Here is a 17,104-nt window from a genome sequence, read left to right as displayed (position 1 = left end):
ATGGTTAGGGTTAGGCATAGGGTTAGGGTTAGGGTTAGGACTAGGGTTAGGGTTAGGGTTGGGGCTAGGTTTAGGTTTTGGGTTAGGGTTAGGCTTAGGGTTATGGTTAGGTCTAGGGCTAGGGTTAGGGTTAGGGTAAGGGCTAGGGCTAGGGGTAGAGTTAGGGTTTGGATTAGGGCTAGGTTTAGGGTTAAGTTTAGGGTTAGGGCTAGGGTTAGGGTTAGGGTTAGGTTAAGTCTAGGGTTAGTGCTAGAGCTAGGACTAGTTTTAGGGTTAGGGCTAGGTATAGACCTAGTGTAAGGGTTAAGGTTAGGGTTAGGGTATGACTAGGGTTAGGGTTTGGTTAGGGCTAGGCTTATTATAGGGTTAGGATTAGTATTACCGCTAGGGTTACCGTTAGGGTTAGGGTTAGAGTTAGGGCTAGGGCTAGGTTAGGGTTAGGATTAGGGCTAGGGTTATGTTTATGTTTAGGGTTAGGGCTAGGGCTAGGGTTAGGGTTAGGGTTAGCTTTATGGTTAGGGTTAGGGCAAGGGCTAGGGTTAAGGATACTGTTATTTTTTAGAGTTAGTGCAGGGACTAGAGCTATGGTTAGGGTTAGGTTTAGGACTAGGACTAGAGTTAGGTTTAGGGTTACTGTTAGGCTTGGGCTATGGGCTAGGGCTAGGTTTAGTGTTAGGGTGAGGGCCAGGGTTAGGGTTAGGCTTAGATCTAGGGTTTGGGTTAGGGATAAGGCTAGGTTTAGGTTTAGGGTTGGGGTTATGATTAGGGTTAGGGTTAGGGTTAGGGCTAGGGCTAGGTTAGGGTTAGGGTTAGGGTTAGGGATAATGGAAGGGTTAGGGCTACATCTAGAGCTAGGGTTAGGTTTAGGCTTAGGTTTAGGGCTAGGGTTAGGGTTAGGGCTAGGGTTAGGGTTAGGGCTATTGAAAGTGTTTAGGGCTATGTTTAGGGTTAGGGTTAGGGATAGGGTTATGTTAAGGGTTAGGGCTAGGACTAGTGTTAATGTTTGGCTAGTGCTAGGGCTAGGGTTATGGTTAGGGTTAAGGTTGGGGCTAGGGCTAGGGTTAGCGTTAGGGCTAGGGCTAAGTACAGGGTTAGGGTTAGTGCTATGGCTAGGGCTAGGGTAGGGTTAGTTTTAGCATCAGGTTAGGTTTAGGGTTAGAGTTAGTGCTAGAGCTAGGGTTAGGGTTAGGGTTATGGCTAGTTCTATGGTTAGGGTTATGGCTAGGGCTAGGGTTAGTGACAGGTTTAGGGTTAGGGTTAGGGTTTGGGCTAGGATTAGGGTTAGGGCTTGTGTTAGGGTTAGGGTTAGGGCTAGGGTTAGGGTTATGAGTAGTGCAAGGGTTATGGTTTGGGTTAGGGCTAGGTTTAGGGAAGGGTTAGGTTTAGGGTTGGAGTTAGGGTTGGGCTAGGGTTATGGCTAGGGTTAGGGTTAGGGCTAGTGCTGGGGATATTGTTAGGTTTAGGGTTAGGGTTATGGTTAGCACCAGGGTTTGGGTTAGGGTTAGGACTAGAGATAGGTATAGGGTTACGTTTAATGTTAGGGCTAGGGTTAGGATTAGGGTTAGGGCTAGGGTTAGGGTTAGGGTTATTGCTAGGGTTAGTGTAGGATTGGGGCTAGGGCTAGAGCTAGGATTAGGGTTCGGGTTAGGGTTAGGGCTAGCTGTAGGGTTAGGGCTTAGGTTAGGGTTAGGGCTATGGTTAGGGTTAGGGTTAGATCAGGGCTAGGGCTAGGGTTTGGTGTAGGATTAGGGCTAGTGTTCGGGTTAGGGTTAGGTTTAGGGCTTGACTATGGATAGGGTTAGGGTTAGGGTTAGGGTTAGGGTTAGGGTTAGGGTTAGGGCTAGGGCTAGGGTTAGGTTTAGGGTTAGGGCTAGGGCTATGGCTAGGGTTAGACTTAGAGTTAGGGTTAGGGTTAGGGCTGGCTATGGCTAGGTTTATGGCTATGGTTATGGTTAGGGCCATAACTAGGTTACGGTTAGTCATAGGATTAGTTTTAGGGTTAGTGTTAGGGCTAGTGCTAGGGTTAGTGTTAGGGCAGGGTTAGGGTTCTGGTTGGTGTTAGGGTTAGGTTCAGTGTTAGGGTTAGTGCTAGGGTTATGACAGAGTTAGGGTGAGGGTTAGGTCTAGGGCTAGCGCTAGGTTATGGTTAGAGTTAGGGCTGTGGTTAAGGTTAAGGATTGGTTTAGGGCGAGGGTGAGGGTGAAGGTTAGGGTTAGGGTTAGGGATAGGGTTAGGTTTAGGACTAGGGTTAGGGTTAAGGTTAGGGCTAGTGTTAGGGTTAGGGATAGGGTTAGGTTTTAGGATGAGGGCGAAGCAGAGGTTTAGTATTAGGTTTAGGGTTAGGTCTAGGCTATGGTTAGGGTTAGGGTTAGTGCTAAAACTAGGGATAGGGTTTGGTTTAGGGTTAGGGCTAGGGCTATGGTTCAGGTTAGGGTTAGGGTTAGCATTAGGGCTACAGCTAGGTTTATGGTTAGGGTTAGGGTTAGGGCCAAGGTTAGGGTTTTGGATAGAGTTAGGTTTAGGGTTAGGGTTATGGCTAGTGCTAGGGTTAGGGTTAGGGTAAGGGATAGGGTTCAGGTTCGCGATAGGTTTAGGTTCAGTGTTTGGATTAGGGCTAGGGTTAGGACAGGGTTGGGGTTATGGTTCGGGGTAGGGCTAGTGCTAGCTTAGGGTTAGGGTAAGGGCTAGAGTTAGGGTTAGGGTTAGGGTCAGGGCAAATGCGAGGGTGTGGGTTATGGTTAGGGTTAGGGTTAGGGATAGGGTTAGGTTTAGGACTAGGGTTAGGGTTAGTGTTAGGGTTAGGGCTAGGGTTAAGCTTATGGATAGGGCTAGGGTTAGGGTTATGATTAGGGCTAGGGTTATGGTAGGGCTATGGTTAGGATTAGGGATAGGGATAGGGTTAGGGTTAGTGTTAGGGTTAGGACTACGACTAGGATTAGTGTTAGGGCTAAGTTTAGGGTTATGGTTGGGTTTAGGTTTAGGTTAGTGTAGGGGATAGCTTTAGGGTTATGTCTAGGACTAATGTTAGGGTTAGGGTAAGGGCTAGGGTTAGGGTTAGGGTTAGGGCTAGGGCTAGGATTAGTTTTAGGTTTAGGGTTAGGGCTAGGGCTAGGGCTAGATTTAGGTTAGGGTTAAGGCTAGGGTTCGTGTTCGGGTTATGGTTAGGGTTAAGTCTAGGATTAGGGATAGGGTTAAGGTAAGGGCTAGGGCTTGGGTTAGGGTTAGTGTTAGGACTAGGGCTCAGGCTAGGGTTAGGGTAGGGTCAGGGCTAGGGTTAGGGTTAGGGTTAGGAATATGGATAGGGTTAGGGTTAGCATTAGGGTTAGGATTAGGGCCAGGGCTAGATTTGGGTTTAGGGTTAGGGCGAGGGCGAAGGTGAGGGTTAGGGTTATGGTTAGGGGTAGTTTTAGGGTTAGGGTTTGGGCTATGGTTAGGAATAGTTTTATTGCCAGAGTAGCATTAGGGGTAGGGCTAGAGCTAGGGTTAGGTTTACGGTTAGGGTTAGGGTTAGGGTAAGGGTTAGGAGCAGGTTTAAGGTTAGGGTTAGGGCTATGGCTAGGGCTAGGGTTAGGGATAGGGTTAGGGCTAGTACAAGGGTTTAGTTAGGGTTAGGGTTAGGATTCGGGTGCAGCTATGGTTAGGGTTAGTGCTAGGGTTAGGGTTACATTTAGAGCTAGAGTTAGGGTTAGGGTTAGGACTAGGTTTAGGGTAGGGTTAGGGCTAGTGTTAGGGTAAGGGTTAGGATTAGGGTTAGGGCTATTGCTAGGGTTAGGATAGGGTTAGGGTTAAGGTTTTGTTTAGGGTTAGGGTTAGTGTTAGGGGTTAAAATTAGGGTTAGGGCTACCGTTAAGGTTAGGGTTGGGGCTAGGTTTTGTGTTATGGCTAGGGTTAGGGTTATGGTTAGGGCTAGGTTTAGGGTTAGTGTTAGGTCTAATTTTATGGAAGGGTTTGGTTTATGGTTAGGGTTAGGGTTAGGGCTAGTGTTAGGGATAGGGTTAGAGCCAGGGTTGAGTTAGGGTTAGGGCTAGAGCTAGGGTTAGGGTTAGGGTTAGGGTTAGGCCTAGGGTTAGGTTTAGGGTTAAGGTTAGGTTTAGGGTTAGGGTTTGGGTTAGGGCTAGTGCTATGGTTAGGGATAGATTTAGGGCTAGGTTTAGGGAAGGGTTATGGTTAGGGTTAGGATTAGGGCTAGGGTTAGTCCCAGGGTTCAGGTTAAGGTTAGGGCTAGGGCTAGGGTTAGGGTTAGAGTTAGGGCTAGGGCTAGTGTTAGGGTTAGTGTTAGGGCTAGGATTAGGGTTAGGGTTAGGATGAGGGTGAGGGAGAGGTTTAGGATGAGTTAGGGTTAGGGCTAGGCTATGTTTAGCATTAGGGTTAGGGTTAGAGCTAGGGCTAGGGTTAGGTTTAGGGCTAGTGCTACGTCTAAGGTTAGGTATAGGGCCTGGGTTAGTGTTAGTGTTAAGGTTAGGGTTTGGTTTAGGCTTAGGTTAGTGTAGGGATTAGTGTTAGGGTTGGGGCTAGGACTAATGTTAGGGTTGGTGTAAGGGCTAATGCTAGGGTTAGGGTTATGGTTAGGGAGAGGGCTAGGGCTTGTGTTAAGTTTAGTGTTAGGGCTAGGATTAGGGTTAAGGTTAGGTTGAGGGTGAGGGAGAGGTTTAGGGTTAGGTTTAGGGTTAGGGATAGGGTTAGGGTAAGGGCTAGGGCTAGGGATAGTGTTAGGGTTAGGGCTAGGGCTCCGGCTAGGGTTAGGGTTAGGGTTAGGGCGAAGGCGAGGGTTAGGGTTATGGTTAGCGATAGGGTTAGAGTTACGGTTAGGGCTAGGGTTAGGGATAGGTTATTGCTAGGGTTAGGGTTAGGGTTAGGGTTAGGTTTAGGGCTAGAGCTAGGGTTAGCGTTAGGCTTAGGGTTAGTGTTAGGGCTAGGCCATGGGTAGGGTTAGTGCTAGGGTTAGGGTTAGGGTAGAGTTAGGGTTAGGACTAGGTTTAAGGTTAGTTTGGGGCTAGGGTTAGGGTAAGTGTTAGGGTTAGGGGTAAGGTTAGGGTTAGGGTTAGGGCTATGGCTAAGTTTAGGGCTAGGGTTATGGTTAGGGTTGGGTTTAGGGTTAGGGTTATTGTTAGGGGTTAAAGTTAGGGTTAGGGCTACGGTTTGGGTTCAGTTTAGGGCTAGGATTTGGGTTAGCACTAGGATTAGGTTTATGGTTAGGGCTAGTGTTAGACTTAGGGTTGGGGCTAGGTTTAGGGAAGTGTTAGGGTTAAGGTTAGGGTTAGGGTTAAGGCTAGGGTTAGGGCTAGGGCTAGGTCTAGGGTTAGCATTAGAGTTAGGGTTAGGGCTAGGGATATTTTTAGTATTAGGGTCGGGGCTAGAGTTAGGGGTTAGGGTTAGTGCTAGGGTTAGGGTAGGGTTACGGTTAGGGCTAGAGCTAGGGTTAGGGTTAGGTTTAGGGTTAGGTTAGAGTTAGTGCAAGGGTTAGGATGGGGTTAGGGTTAGGGCTAGAGCTAGGGTTAGGCTTAGGCTTAGGGCTAGGGTTAGGGTTAGGGTTAGGGCTAGGGTTAGGGTTATGTTTAGGGCTAGGTTTAGGGTTAGGGCTAGGTTTAGGGAAGCTTTAGGGTTAGGGTTAGGGCTAGGGCTAGTGTTAGTGTTAGGGCTAGGGCTAGTGCTAGCATTAGGTGTTGATTAGGGCTAGTGTTCAGGTTCGGGTTAGAGTTAAGGCTAGCGTTAGGTTTAAGGCTGGGGCTAGGGTTAGGGCTAGGGCTAGGGTTATGGTTTGTGTTAGGGCTAGGGCTAGGGATATTGTTAGAGTTATGGTTGGGGCTAGGGTTAGGGTGAGGGTTGGGGCTGGGCTAGGGTTAGCGTTAGGGTTAGGGCTACGGCTATGGTTAGGGTTAGGGTTAGGGTTAGGGCTAGAGTTAGGGTTACGGTTAGGGCTGGGGTTATGCTTAGGGTTAGGGTAGTGTTAGGGTTAGGGCTAGAGCTAGGGTTAGGGTTAGTGTTAGGTCTAGGGTTAGGGTTAGGGCTAGGGTTATTGTTATGATTAGGGCTAGGGTTAGGTTTAGGGCTAAGGTTAGGGTTATGCTTAGTGCTAAGTTTAGGGTTAGGGTTAGGGCTAGAGCTACTGTTAGGGTTAGGGTTTGGCTTAGTGTTAAGGTTAGGGTTACTGCTAGGGTTAGCGTAAGGTTAGGGTTAGGGCTAGAGCTAGTTAGGGTTAGTGTTAGTCTAGGGTTAGGGTTAGGGCTAGGATTAGTGTTATGGTTAGACTAGGGTTAGGTTTAGGGTTACTGCTAGGGTTAGGGTAGAGTTAGGTTTGGGGCTAGAGCTAGGGTTAGGGTTAGTGTTAGGTCTAGGGTTAGGGTTAGGGCTAGGGTTAGTGTTATGGTTAGTGCTAGGGTTAGGTTTAGGGCTAGAGGTAGGGTTAGGTTTAGGGTTAAGGTAGGGTTAGTGCTAGGCTATGTTTAGGGTTAGTGCTAGTGTTAGAGTTACGGTTAGGGCTAGAGTTAGGATTAGGTTTAGGAAAGGTTTAGGGTTGGTGTTAGGTCTAGTGATAGGGTAAGGGTTAGGGTTAGGGCGAATGATAGGGTTAGTGTTAGGCTTAGTGCTAGGGCTAGGGTTAGGGCTAGGGTTAGGGTTAGCGTTGGCTTTAGGGTTAGTGTTAGTGTTAGGGGTTATAGTTAGGGTTAGGGCTATGGTTAGTGTTATTGTAGGTCTAGGTTTGGCTTAGGGCTAGGGTTAGGGTTATGGTTACGGCTAGGGTTAGGGTTAGTTTTAGGTCTAGGTTTATGGAAGTGTTAGGGTTAGGGTTAGGGATAGGGATAGGGTTAGGTCCAGGCTTAGGGTTAGGGTTAGGACTACAGTTACAATTAGGGTTAGGGTTAGGCCTAGGGTTAGGTTTAGGGCTAAGTTAGGTTTAGGGTTAGTGCTAAGGTTAGGGTTAGGGTTAGGGCTAGAGCTATGCTTAGGGTTAGGGTTAGGGCTAGTGTTAGGGATTGGCTGGGGTTATCTTATGATTAGATAGGATTAGGGTTAGGTTTAGGTTTAGGGTTAGGGAAGGGTTAGGGGTAGTGTTTGGGTTAGGGTTAAGGCTAGGGTTAGGGCGAGGGTTAGTGTTAAGGTTAGGGCTACGGCTAGGGCTAGATCTAGGGTTAGGGTTAGAGTTAGGGCTAGGGCTAGGGATATTGTTAGGATTATGGTTCTGGCTAGGGTTAGGGGTAGGGTTAGGGCTAGGGCTAGGGTTAGGGTTAGGACTAGGTGTAGGGTTATGGTTAGGATGAGGGCAAGGGAGAGGTTTAGGGTTTGGTTTAGGGTTAGGTCTAGACCATGGTTTGATTAGGGTTAGGTTTAGGGTCAGGGTTAGGGTTAGGTTAGTTTTAGGGTTAGGGCTATGGCTAGGGCTATTGTTAGGGTTAAGGTTAGGGTTAGTTCTATGGCTAGGGCTAGGGTTAGGGTTGGCGTTAGGGCTAGGGGTAGGGTTAGCGTTAGGGTTAGTGTTAGGGCTAGGTCTAGGGTTATGGTTAGTCTTAGGGTTAGGGCTATGGCTAGAGTTAGGGTTAGGGTTACTTTTAGGGTTAGGGTTAGGTTTAAGGTTAGGGCTAGTGCTATGGTCAGGGTTAGGGTTAGGGTTAGGGCTAGGGTTCGGGTTTGGGTTGGGTTAGCTTCAGTGTTATGGTTATGTCTCGGATTAGGACAGGGTTAGGGTTAGGGTTAGGACGAGGGCTAGTAATAGGTTAGAGTTATGGTTAGGGCTATGGTTAGGGTTAGGGTTAGGGTTTGGGCTAGGGTTAGGGTTTGGGTTAGAGTTAGGGCTAGGGCTAGGGCTAGGATTAGGGTTAGGTTTAGGGTGAGGCAAACTTGAGGGTAAGGGTTAGGGTTAGGGATAGGGTTAGGTTTAGGGCTAGGGTTAGGGCTAGGGCTAGTGTAAGGGTTAGGCTTAGGGTTAAGGTTAGGGTTAGAGCAAGGGCTAGGGTTATGGTGAGGGCTAGGTTTAGAGTTAGGGTTAGGGCTATGATTTGGGTTAGGGTTAGGGTTAGGGCTATGGTTAGTGTTATGGTTAGGGTTAAGGTAAGGGTTAGGGCTACGGCTAGGTTTAGGGATAGGGCTAGGTTTATTGTTATGATTAGGGTTAGGTCTAGGGCTAGGGTTAGGCTTCGGGTTAGGTTTAGGGTTAGGGTTAGGGCTATGCTAGGGTTAAGGTTTATAAGGGCTAGGGTTTGGGTTCGGGTTAGGATTAGGTTCAGTGTTAGGGTTTGGGCTAGGGTTAGGACAGGATTAGGGTTATGGTTAGGGCTAGGGCTAGAGCTAGGTTAGGGTTAGGGCTAGGGCTAGGGTTAGGGTTAGGGCAAGGGCGAGTGTGAGGGTTAGGGATACAGTTAGGGATAGGGCTAGGTTTAGGACTAGGGTTAGGGTTAGCATTAGGATTAGGGCTAGGTTTAGGGTTAGGGTTAGGGCTAGGGTAAGGGTTAGGGTTAGGTTTAGGTTTAGGGTTAGGGCTATTGCTATGGCTAGGGTTAGCATTATTGTTATGGTTAGGGCTATGGCTATGGTTAGGGTTAGGGTTAGGGCAAGGACCCAGGTGAGTGTTAGGGTTAGGGTTTAGGGATAGGTTTAGGGTTAGTTTTAGGGCTAGGGTTAGTGATAGGGTTATGCCTGGGTTAGGGTTTGGGTTAGGGCTAGAGCTAGGGTGAGCGTTTGGTTTAGGGTTAGGGCTAGGGTTAGGTTTAGGGCTCGGGTTAGGGTTAGGATTAGTGCTAGTGTAGGGTTAGGGTTAGGTTTAGGGCTAGAGCTATGGTTAGGGTTAGGTTAGGGTTAGCTAGGGCTAGGCTATGGTTAGGGTTAGTGCTAGGGTTAGGGTTAGGGTAGAGTTAGAGTTAGGGTTAGGACTAGTTTTAGTGTTAGGTTGGGTCTAGGGTTAGGGTAAGTGTTGGGGTTAGTGGTAAGGTTAGGGTTAGGGTTAGGGTTAGTGCTACAGCTAGGGTTAGTGATAGGTTTAGGGTTAGGGTTAGGGTTAGTGTTAGGCCTATGGTTAGGGTTAGGGCTAGGGTTAGATTTAGGGCTAGAGCTAGGGTTAGGGTTAGGGTTAGTGTTACAGCTGAGCTAAGGTTAGGGTTAGGGTTAGGGATAGTGTTAGGTTTAGGCCTGGGTATAGGTTTATGGTAGGGCTAGGTTTAGGGCTAGGTTTAGGGAAAGGTTATGTTTAGGGTTGGGGTTAGGGTTAAGTCTAGGGTTAAATCGAGGGTTAGTGTTAGCGTTAGTACTACGGCTAGTGCTAGGGCTAGGTCCAGGGTTAGGGTTAGAGTTAGGGCAAGGGCTAGGGATATTGTTAGGATTAGGATTGGGGCTAAGGTTAGGGGTTAGGGTTAGTGCTAGGGTTAGGGTAGGTATAGGGTTAGGGCTAGAGCTATGATTAGGGTTATGGTTAGCATTAGGTTAGGGTTAGTGCTACGGTTAGGGTAGGGTTAGGCTTAGAAGTAGAGCTAGGGTTAGGTTTAAGCTTAGGGCTATGGTTAGTGTTAGGGCTAGTGTTATTGTTATGCTTAGGGCTGGGATTAGGGTTAGGGCTAGGTTTAGGGAAGGGTTAGGGTTAGGGTTAGGGTTAGGGCTAGGGTTAGGGCTAGGGCTAGGGTTAGCATTAGGGCGAGGGCTAGGGCTAGCATTAGGTGTAGGATTAGGCCTGTGTTTGCGTTTGAGTTAGGGTTAGGGCTAGGGTTAGGTTTGCTGGGGCTAGGGTTAGGGCTATTGCTATGGTTAGGATTCGAGTTAGATCTAGGGCTAGGGATATTGTTATGGTTATGGTTGGGACTAGGGTTAGGGTTAGGGTTAGGGCTAGGGATAAGGTTATGGTTAGGGCTATGGTTAGTGTTAGGGCTAGTGTTATTGTTATGCTTAGGGCTGGGATTAGGGTTAGGGCTAGGTTTAGGGAAGGGTTAGGGTTAGGGTTAGGGCTAGGGTTAGGGCTAGGTCTAGGGTTAGCGTTAGGGCGAGGGCTAGGGCTAGCATTAGGTGTAGGATTAGGCCTGTGTTTGCGTTTGAGTTAGGGTTAGGGCTAGGGTTAGGTTTGCTGGGGCTAGGGTTAGGGCTATTGCTATGGTTAGGATTCGAGTTAGATCTAGGGCTAGGGATATTGTTATGGTTATGGTTGGGGCTAGGGTTAGGGTTAGGGTTAGGGTTAGGGATAGGGTTATGGTTAGGGCTAGGGTTAGTGTTAGGGTTAGGGTTAGGGTTAGGGCTAGGGCTAGGACTAGTATTATGTTTAGGGTTAGAGTTAGGGCTACGGCTAGGTTTTAGGGTTAGGGTTATGTTTAGGGTTATGTTTAGGACTATGGTTAGGGTTTGTGTTAGGTTTAAGGCTAGGTTTAAGGTTAGGGTTAGGGCTAGGACTAAGGTAAGGGTTAGGGTTAGGGCTAAAGTTAGGGTTAGAGCAAGGGCTAGGGTTAGAGTTAGGGCTATGATTAGGGTTAGGGTTAGGGCTATGGTTAGGGTTAGGGTTATGGTTAGGTCTATGGCTAGGTTTATTGTTAGGGCTATGGTTATGTTTAGGCTGGGTTTAGGGTTTGGTTAGTGTTTGTGTTAGGGTTACGGTTACGGCGAGGGTGAGGGCTATGTTTAGGGTTAGGGATAGCGTTAGTGTAATGGTTAGGGCTAGGGTTAGGGATAGGTTTAGGGCCAGGTTTAGGGTTAGGGTTAGAGCTATTCTAGGGTTAGGTTTAGGGATAGGGCTAGGGCTTGGGTTAGGGTTAGTTCTAGTGTTAGGGTTCGGGCTAGGGTTTCAGTAATGGTTAGGGCTAGGGTTAGGGTTAGGGATAGGGCTAGGGTTAAGGTTAGGTTTAGGGTTAGGATTAGGGATATGGCTAGGTTTAGGAAAGGGTTAGGGTTAGGGTTGGGGTTAGGGTTAGGGCTTGGGTTATAGTTAGGGTTTGGGTTTGGGTTAGGGTTAGGGTTAGTGTTAGGGCTAGAGCTAGGGTTAGGGTTAGGGCTTCTGTTAGTGTTCAGGCTAGGGTTGGAGTTATGGTTAGGGCTAGGGTTAGGGTTAGGGTTAGGGTTACGGCTAGGGCTAGGGTTAGGATTAGTGTTAGGATTAGGGTTAAGGCTAGGGTTAGGTTTAGAGTTAGGGCTATGGTTAGGGTTTGGGTTAGGGTTAGAGTTAGGTTAAGGTTAGTGCTAGTGTTAGGGTTAGGGCTAGTGTTAGGTTAGGGTTTGGGCTAGTTTTATGGAAGTGTTAGTGTTAGGGTTAGGGTTGGGGTTTGCGTTAGGGATAGGGTTAGGGCTAGGGTTAGGGTTAGGGTTAAGGCCAGCTTTAGGGTTAGGGCTAGGGTTAGGGTTAGGGTTGGGCTTAGGGTTAGGTTAGTTTCAGGGGTTAGGGTTGGGGTTAGGGCGAGGGCGAGGGTGAAGGTTACGGTTAGGGTTAGGGTTAGGGTTAGGGCTTTGGTTAGGGATAGGGTTAGGGCCAGTGTTAGTATTAGGGTTAGGGCAAGTGCTGAGGTTAGGTTTAGGACTAGAGCTAGGGATAGTGTCAGGGCTAGTGTTAGGGTTAGGGCTAGGGTTTGCATTATCATTAGGGATAGGGTTAGTGTTAGGGAGAGGGATAGATTTAGGGTTAGGTTTAGGGTTAGGGTTAGGGCTAGGCTTTGGGATAGGGTTAGGGCCAGGGTTAGGGTTAGGGTTAGAGCTAGAGCTAGGGTTAGGGTTAGGGTTAGGGCTAGTTTTAAGGTTAGGGCTAGGGTGTGTGTTATGGTTAGGGCTGGGGTTGGTGTTAGGGTTAGGTTTAGGGTTAGGGTTATGTTTAGGTCTAGTGCTAGTGTTAGGTAGTGTTAGAGCTAGGGTTCGGGTTCGGTTACGGTTAGGGTTAGGCCTAAGTCTAGGGCTAGGGTTAGTGTTAGGGGTAGGGTTAGGTCTAGGGCTAGGGCTAGTGTTCGGGTTAGGGTTAGGGTTAGGGCTAGTGCTAGGCTTAGGGTTAGGGTCAGGGTTAGGGCTAGGGCTAAGGCTAGTGCTAGGGTTAGGTTTAGGGTTAGGGCTAGGGCTAGGGATAGGGATAGTGTTAGGGTTATGGTTACGGTTAGGGCTAGGACTAGGGCTAGGGCTAGGGTTAGATTTAGTGTTAGGGTTGTGGCTAGGGATAGTGTTAAGTTTAGCGTTAGGGCTAGGGCTAGCGCTAGGTTTAGGATTAAGTTTAGAGTTAGGGTTAAGTCTAGGGCTAGAGCTAGGGTTTGGGTTAGGATTAGGGTTAGGGCTAAGTTTATGGTTAGAGTTAGGGCTAGGGCAAGGGCTAGGGCTAGAGTTAGGGTTAGGTTTATGGCTAGGGCTAGGGATAGTGTTAGGGTTATGGTTAGGGCTGGGAGTAGGGATAGTGCTAGGGTTAGGGTTAGGTTTAGGTTATGGCTAGGGGTTGGGTTAGCATTAGGTCTATCGTTAGGGTTAGTTTAAGGGTTAGAGCTAGGTTTAGGATTAGGTTTATGGCTAGTTTTAGGGTTAGAGTTAAGGCTAGTGTTAGGGTTAAGGTTAGGGTTATGGCTAGGTCTATGTCTAAGGCTAGGGTTATGATTAGGGCTAAGCCTAGTGCTAGGCTAGTGATAGACATAGGGTTGGGGTTAGGGTTGTTTTAGGGTTATGGTTATGGTTAGGGCTAGGGCTAGGTTTATTGTTAGGTTTAGGACTAGCATTAGGGTTAGGGTTAGCATTCAGGCTACAGTTAAGGGGTAGGGTTAGAGCTAGGCTTAGAGTTAGGTCTAGTATTAATATTAGGGTTAGGGTTAGTGATAGGTCTATGCCTAAGTCTAGGGTTATGATTAGGGCTAAGCCTAGTGCTAGGGCTAGTGATAAACTTAGGGTTAGTGTTAGTGTTGGTTTAGGGTTATGGTTAGGGTTAGGGTTAGTCTTAGGGTTAGACTAAGGGATAGAGTTAGGGTTAGGGTTAGGGCTTGGATTAGGTTTAGGTTTAGGGCTATTTTTAGGGTTAGTGTTAGGGTTAGGATAGGGCTAGGTCTATGTCTAAGTGTAGGGTTATGATTAGGTCCAAGCCTAGCCTAGGGTTAGTGATAGACTTAGTGTTGGGTTTAGGGTTGATCTAGGCTTAGGGTTAGAGTTAGGGTTAGGGCTAGGGTTGCATTAGGGCTAGGGCTTGGTTTCGGGTTAGAGTTAGGTCTAGGGTTTGGGTTAGTGTTAGGGCTAGGGTTAACGTTATAGTTAGGTGTAGGGGTAGGTCTATGTCTAAGGCTAGCATTATGATTAGGGCTAAGCTTAGTGCTGGATCTAGTGATAGATGTAGGGTTGGAATTAGGGTTGGTTTATGGTAAGAGTTAGGGTTAGGTTTAGGGTTAGGGTTTGGGTTAGGGCTAGGGTTAGGGCTAGGGTTAGGGTTAAGGCTAGTGTTGGTGTTAACGCTAAATTATGGTTAGTGTTAGGCCTAGGGTTAGGGTTAGGGCTAGGGTTAAGGTTAGTGTTAGGGTTAGCTCTAGTGTTAGGATTAGGGCTAGTGTTAGGTTTAGGGTTTGTGTTAGGGTTAGAGAAAGTTTTAATGTTAAGGCTATGGTTAGGGTTAGGGTTAGGGTTAGGCCTTGGGTTAGGGTTAGCACTAGGGCTAGGGTTAGGGGTAGGTTAGGTCTAGGTTTACGGTTAGTGTTAGGGTTAGTTTTAGGTTTAGTGTTAAGGCTAGGGCAGGTGTTACGGCTAGGGTTAGGGTTTGCTTTAGAGCTAGTGGTAGGGTTAGGGTTAGGTGTAGGGCTAGTTCAATGTCAAAGGCTAGGGTTATGATTACGGCTAAGACATGTGCTAGGGCTAGTGATACACTTAGCGTTGGGATTAGGTTTGGTTTACAATAAGCGTTAGGTTTAGGGTTAGGGTTAGGTTTAGGTTTAGGTTTAGGTTTAGGGCTAGGGTTAGGGTTAGGGCTAGGGCTTGGTTTAGGGTTAGGGTTAGGAATAGGGTTAGCATTAGTGTTCGGTCTACTGTTATGGTTATGGTTAAGGCTAGGGTTAGGGTTAGGGCTAGGGTTGGTGTTAGGGTTAGGGTTAGGGTTGGTGTTAGCATTAGGTTTAGGGTTACATTTAGGATTAGGGTTAAGGTTAGGGCTAGGGTTAGTTTTAGGGTTAGGGTTAGGGCTACAGTTAGCATTAGGTTTAGTGTTAGGGTTAGGTTTAGGGCTTGGGCTAGGGTTAGGGCTACGGTTAGCGTTAGGTTTAGGGTTAGGGCCAGGTTTAGAGTTAGGGTTAGGGCTAGGGTTAGGGTTAGGGTTGGGGTGCGGTTAGGGTTAGGGCTACGGTTAGCGTTAGGTTTAGGGTTAGTGTTACGGCTAGGGTTAGTGTTAGGTTTATGGTTAGGGTTAGGGCTAGGGTTAGGGCTAGGTTTAGGATTAGGGTTAGTGTTAGGGTTAGGGTTAGGGCTAGGGCTAGGGTTAGGGCTTGGGTTAGGTGTAGGGTTAGGGTTAGGTCTAGGTCTATATCTAAGGCTAGGGTTATGATTAGGGCTTAGCCTAGTGCTGTGGCTAGTGATAGACTTAGTGTTGGGGTTACGGTTGGTTTAGGGTAAGTGTTAGGATCATGGTTAGGGTTAGGTTTAGGTTTAGGGTTAGGGTTAAGGTTAGGGTTAGATTTAGGGTTAAGACTATATTTCTGTTAGGATTAGTGTTAGTGTTAGGGTTAGGGTTAAGGCTCATTTAGAGTTATTGTTAGGGTAGGGCTAGGTTTAAGGTTAGGGTTAGATTTAGGGTTAAGGCTAAATTTCCATTAGGATTAATGTTAGGGTTGGGGTTAGGGTTAAGGCTCATTTAGGGTTATTGTTAGGGTAGGGCTAGGGTTATGGTTAGGGCTAGGGCAAGGGTTAGGTTTAGGTTTAGCATTAGGGCTATGTTTAGAGTTAAGGTTAGGGTTAAGTTTAGGGTTAAGGTTAGTGTTTTGGTTAGGTCCAGTTTTAGGCTTAGGGCTATGGTAAAGTTTATGTTTTGTGTTAGGGTTAGGGCTAGCGTTAGTGTTACGACTAGGTTTAGGCTTAAGGTTAGGGCTAGGGTTTGGCTTGATGTTAGGGCTAGGGTTAGGGTTAGGGTAGAGCTAGGGTTAGGGTTATTGTTAAGGCTATGGTTAGGGTTAGGGTTTGGGCTAGGATTAGGGTTAGGGTTAGGGCTAGGGTTAGTTTTAGGGTTTGGATTAGGGTTAGTGTTTGGGTTAGGGTTAGGGTTATGTCTAGGTTGAGTGTGAGTTTAGTTTAAGGCTAGGTTTAGGGTTATGGATAGGGTTAGGGCTAGCGTTAGGGTTAAGGCTTGTGTTAGGGTTAACGCTAAATAAGGGTTAGTGTTAGGCCTAGGGTTAGTGTTAGGGTTAGGGTTAGGGCTAGGGTTAAGGTTAATGTTAGGGTTAGCTCTAGTGTTAGGATTAGGGCTAGGGTTAGGTTTAGGGTTTGTGTTAGGGTTAGGGAAAGTTTTAATGTTAAGGCTATGGGCTGGCGCCGCGGCTCACTAGGCTAATCCTCTGCCTAGCGGCGCCAGCACACCAGGTTCTAGTCCCGGTCAGGGCGCCGGATTCTGTCCCGGTTGCCCCTCTTCCAGGCCAGCTCTCTGCTGTGGCCAGGGAGTGCAGTGGAGGATGGCCCAAGTGCTTGGGCCCTGCACCCCATGGGAGACCTGGAAAAGCACCTGGCTCCTGGCTCCTGCCATCAGATCAGCGCGGTGCACCGGCCGCAGTGCACCGGCCGCGGCGGCCATTGGAGGGTGAACCAACGGCAAAGGAAGACCTTTCTCTCTGTCTCTCTCTCTCACTGTGCACTCTGTCTGTCAAAAAAAAAATGTTAAGGCTATGGTTAGGGTTAGGGTTAGGGCTAGTGTTAGGGTTAGGTTTAGGGTTCGGGCTAGGTCTATGTCTAAGGCTACGGTTATGATTAGGGCTAAGCCTAGTGCTAGAGCTAGTGACAGACTCAGGGTCAGGGTTAGTGTTGGTCACGGTTTGGGTTAGGGCTAGGGTTAGTGTTAGGGGTGGGGCTAGGGTTAGGGCTAGGGTTAGGGTTTGGGTTAGGGCTATGCTTAGGGTTAGGGTTAGGGCTAGGGTTAGTGTTAGCATTAGGGTTAGGTCTACATTTAGGGTTAGGGTTAGGGTTAGAGTTAGGGCTAGTGTTAGGGTTAGGGTTAGGGTTAGTGCTAGTTCTATGTCTAAGGCTAGGGTTATGATTCGGGCTAAGCCTAATTCTAGGCTATTGATAGACATAGGGTTGGGGTTAGGGTTGTTTTAGGGTTAGGGTTACGGTTAGGGTTAGGGTTAGTGTTAGGGCTAAGGCTAGGGCTAGCTTTAGGGTTAGGCTTAGGGTTAGCGTTAGGGTTAGGGTTAGCATTCAGGCTACACTTAGGGGTAGGGTTAGGGCTAGGTTTAGAGTTAGGGCTAGTGTTAATGTTAGGGTTAGGGTTAGTGCTCGGTCTTTCTAAAGCTAGGGTTATGATTAGGGATAAGCCTAGTGCTAGGGCTAGTCATAGACTTCAGTTGGGGTAGGGTTGTTTTAGGGTTAGGTTTAGGGTTAGGGCTAGGGTTAAAGGTATGGCTAGGGCTAGGTTTAGGGTTAGGGTTAGCGTTCGGGCTACAGTTAGGTTTAGGTTTAGGGCAAGGTTAAGGTTAGTTTTCGGGCTAGGGCTAGGGTTAGGGGAAGGTTTAGGGGTTGGGTTAGGGTTAGGGCTAGCTCTATGTCTAAGGTAGGGTTATATTTAGGGCTAAGCCTAGTGCTTGATCTTGTGATAGATGTAGGGTTGGGATTAGGTTTGGTTTAGGGTTAGGTTTATGGATAGTGGTAGAATTAACGCTAAATTACGGTTAGGGCTAGGGTTAGCGTTAGGTCTAGGATTAAGTTTAGTGTTATGGTTAGGTCTAGTGTTAATATTACGGCTATGGATAGGGTTAGGGTTAGGGCTAGGTTTAGGGTTAGTGTTAGGTTTAAGTTTAGGGTTAGGGCTAGGTCTATGTCTAAGGCTAAGGTTATGATTAGGGCTAAGCCTAGTGCTAGGGCTAGTGATAGACTTAGGCTTAGGGTTAGTGTTGGTTTAGGCTTAGGTCTAGGGTTAGGGTTAGGGCTAGAGTTAGTGTTAGGGTTAGGGCTAGGGTTAGGATTAGGGCTAGATTTAGGATTAGGGTTAGGTATAGGGTTAAGGTTAGGG

The sequence above is a fragment of the Oryctolagus cuniculus genome, chromosome 18, assembly GCF_964237555.1.
Source record: "Oryctolagus cuniculus chromosome 18, mOryCun1.1, whole genome shotgun sequence".
Lineage (NCBI taxonomy): Eukaryota > Metazoa > Chordata > Mammalia > Lagomorpha > Leporidae > Oryctolagus > Oryctolagus cuniculus.
Note: the sequence above shows the minus strand (reverse complement) of the source record.